This window comes from Ochotona princeps, chromosome 14 (genome assembly GCF_030435755.1).
Source record: "Ochotona princeps isolate mOchPri1 chromosome 14, mOchPri1.hap1, whole genome shotgun sequence".
NCBI lineage: Eukaryota > Metazoa > Chordata > Mammalia > Lagomorpha > Ochotonidae > Ochotona > Ochotona princeps.
In genome coordinates this window covers 30,646,944-30,650,798 of record NC_080845.1, presented here as the reverse complement: position 1 = coordinate 30,650,798, position 3,855 = coordinate 30,646,944, and the positions used below count along the sequence as shown (strand labels likewise).

Here is a 3,855-nt window from a genome sequence, read left to right as displayed (position 1 = left end):
CTGTTAGGCTCTGTTCCTCCTCTGGGGTCTGGGCCGTCCTCCAACCCTCCTTCCTGGACTGCCAGTGCAGCCCTAGCCTCCCTCCCTCCATCTCCTGGCATGCAGCTTCCAGGCAGGCTGGTGCCACCCGAGGTATCAGTCAACCTTCACGCTTTGTCCACAGTCACTTCCTTTCTTTATCACGCAGATGTTGCACCAGGAGCCCCCGGAGCAGGCTTTGTGCTGAGGCTGGGGGTGAGGAGCACAGCCCACTCCAAAGTTGGGGATGCGTGCTAGGAGCACTGCCTTGGGGGAGGAGGAGAAGCAGGCCCTCTGGGGTCCCTGCCAGCTGGGCTGCCCCAAAGGCTTTTCAGAGGAACAGCTTTGGGGCAGAAGCTGGAGAGCAGGGCGGTCTCTGCCCACGCTGTCCCTTGCAGGTGTCAGTGCCGCTCACCTTGGGCTGACCAGCACGTGCCCAGGAGAAAGCCCTGGCGGAAGCCCGCTGTGCAGCAAAGCCCACCCCAACCCCCGCACCTTCACCTCCCTCCAGAGTCTAGCACGGCGACAGCAACAGCGGCCCCGGATTCTTCGGAAGTCAGGCCAGCTCCTGGTACGCCTGTCCAGCGAGGCTAGGAAGCCCAGGTCCCCGCAGACCTGCGAGTTAATGAGTTCTGCGAAAACTAGGGCTGTCTGTAATCGAAATGGGAGTAGCCAGCACGCGCGGGTCCCTGAATTAATTCCGTCCTGTCGGAGGAGGAGGAACAAGGCGGGGCTTGCACTGTCTGCAGGCCGGGAAGAGAGCGCTGTGCACGCCTCCTCCGTGCGCAGACCCATTGTCTCTCGTGCCATCCACAATCTACCCAACGCCCTCCAAGTCCGTTCTACCTGTCTCCTGCTGCCCCACGGAGGCAGTGGACAGGCATGTCTTTCTCCCACTCTGGGAACCCTCCTCCCAGTGCCAATCTGATGGGCAAAGGCAGCCACAAATGACTGCTCTGGATTAAAAGGCTGCCACTGTCCTAGTCCCTCCCTCCTCCTGCCCAATTTCCTTGTGGTTTGGAGACAGCAAATGAAGCTGGGATTGCAAGGTGGAGCAGACTGAGGTGGATGCGGTAGGGAAATTGCCCCAGGCCTGGCCACCTGGCCCCCATGTGCTCTGGGAATGGTGTTCAGAGGGACTAGAACTCCCCTCCCATGGGAACATCTAGAGGGAAGGGGCTCTCAGAATGCCAGCCTTCTAGAAGCATCTACAACACCAGCCTGGGGGCTGCCTTGGCCTGACTCGTTAGACCCCAGTCAGAAAGCTCATGGCCTTTGGCCCATTCTTCTGGGATTCTCTTCTCCGCTTCCTCCTCTTCCTTCTTATTCCTTTTTAAAGATTTGTTTTTATTAAAAAGGTAGATCAGGGCCCGGTGCAGTAGCCTAGTGGCTAAAGTCCTTACCTTGCATGTGCTGGGATCACATATGGGCACTGGTTCTAATCCTGCTTCTCATCCAGCTCCCTGCTTGTGGCCTGGGAAAGCAGTTGAGGACAGCCCAAAGCCTTGGGACCCTGCACCTGTGTGGGAGACCCGGAAGAGGCTCTGGTCTTCTGGCTTCAGATTGACTCAGCTTCAGCCACTGCAGCTGTTTGGGAAATGAATCATCAGACAGGAGATCTTCCTCTCTGTCTCTCCTCCATCTGTATATCTGATTCTCTAATAAAATAATAAATCTTTAAAAAGAATAAGGCAGATTGGATTTACAGAGAGGAGAGACAGAAAGATCTTCCATCCACTGGCTCACCCCCCAAGTGGCCGCAACAACCAAAGCTGAGCCAATTCGAAGCCAAGAGCTTCTTTTGGGTCTCCCAAGTAGGTGCAGGGGCCCAATGACTCTGCTGCTTTCCCAGGCCACATGCAGAGAGTTGGAACAGAAGTGGAGCAACTGGGACAGGAACCAGCACCCCATAGGCTTGCACAGTGAGCCTTTAGCCATCGAACTATAGCGCCAGGCCCTGGGATTCTCTCTTCACTCAAATTCCACCTTTCCCAGGGAGTCTTCTATTTGACTCCAGAGCTGGTTACTCATTTGTACTTCTGCATTTATGTCCTTCCTGGACTAACGACGCATTGGCCCTGGAGGCCCATCTGCATCATGTGCCTGTGGCTACTTCTGGCATCTGGTGACTTTCTATAAACAGGAGGCCCTGGCCATCTGCCTGCTTAGGAGAGGCCCTGCTCCTTTAACTCTGCTTAAGCCCCTCCCAGCTCTGGCCCTGAGCCACTCCAGCAGCCGCAAGCGAACAACGCGCTCCATGTCCAGCACCTGTGGTAAGGAGTAAGCGAGACGCCCTCTCTCCACCTTCCAGCCCTGTATCTTGCCTACTACTTAGGGCACATGGCTTCTGAGGTCAGACATAGCTGGACTTGACTGTGGCTCCACCACTTCTCAGCTGTCTGTGGCCTCTTATGAACTCTCTCTATCTCAGTTTGTTCATCTGTAAAATGATGGTGAAAAGCCCTAGCTGAGTATTTAGCCTTAGCACAAGCCCAACACCCAGCAGGTCAGCAACCCCTGTTACTGTAGTTGTTGCTGAGCTGTGCGTGTGTGAGCCCCTTGGGAGCAGAAATCTCAGGGCATGCAGAGGCCAGGGAGGGTTAAACGGAAAAAGAAAAGGGAACTGTTGCATGGTGAGCTGGGAAGTGTGTTACAAATTGGATGCTGTCTCATCACCCTTTGTCAATGAAGAGTGATTAGGATATGAGGCAGAGCACCACCTGTCGGCCAGAGAATGTGCACCTGGGAGGGTGCCCAGGGCCCAGGTACCACCTGCCCTCTGGGTTGACTCAGTCCTCCTCGGCTCCATTTCCAGGTGCTGCGAGATGCAGGTGAACTGGAGGTGACAGTCACTGAGAGCCAGAAACTTAACACAGAAGGAAAGAAAATCCATGGCTGCCGGCTCACCCGGAGACCGGAGCAGTTGCTGTAAGTCAAGGTCGATGGCCAGACAGACAGGGAGAGGCAAAGGAAGTGCTGGCGTTTGCTGAGCTTTGCTGACTGCTAAGCTCCGGGCTGTGGCTGAGCCTCAGATGTGCACAGTGTTGTGGAGACCTCGGCTTTGCTTCCAGGCTGCTGGCCCAGGATCCTGTCTGTGACTGTGTCTACATCTCTGTTGCTTTCTTAGGTACAGAGGTTTATGTAACTGATTTGAATTGAGTGTTAATTATATTTTAGTTTTCATGGGCCAGCCTGCGCACATTGCAATCACATCCTGTGGTTTCCTTCTATGGGACATGGACAAGAATGGCCCCTGTCCATGGTCAGCATGCTGTGCCGTGGTAATGAACACTTCCCCTCTGGTCTCTGTGGCCTAAGTGCCCTCAGTCGCTTTGCGTAACTCTCCAGGATGAACCCGAGGCTGGTCTGTGCCACTGTCCTTGTCAGCCTGTGGTCCATGCAGAAGGACCACTACGCAGACACTGCTGGCAGGATGGGAGGAGAAGTGGTGAGTGATGGATCATGCCGGCTCTTCGGGCTTCCTCCCGGAAGTGGCGGTGTGCTGCTGCTGTTCATGTTTCATGAGCCAAAGCAAGTCACGTGATCACACCAAGTGCCAAGAGGGTGAATCTAACCCTGTGAGGTGCCTGGAGGGAGAACTGGCCTGTGTTTGTGGCACAGGAGAAGGCTGCTATGTTGTCTGTTGCTTCATGTTGAAGAGATTGAATGAATTTGCGTCCTTTGTGTGTGTGTTTTTTTTTTTTGCTTCAAAGTTCTTTGTTATTGATATTTATTTATTTTATTTTTAAAATAATGATTACATGGTTGATCAGAGTGGGAAGGATTGAGGTTTAGGGAAAATTGGGTGAATTCATTGCTTTCAAAGTTGCTATTTCT

At 53.9% G+C, this 3,855-nt stretch overlaps 1 long non-coding RNA gene across 1 annotated transcript; it reads left to right on the top strand.

Moving 5' to 3' along the window:
* Positions 1 to 844: 844 nt before the first annotated feature.
* On the top strand, positions 845 to 3,204 carry LOC131481970 (uncharacterized). The gene is made up of 2 exons (XR_009246675.1): positions 845 to 1,067; positions 2,834 to 3,204. It is a non-coding gene; the product is annotated as an uncharacterized LOC131481970 (long non-coding RNA).
* The last annotated feature ends 651 nt before the right edge of the window (positions 3,205 to 3,855 follow it).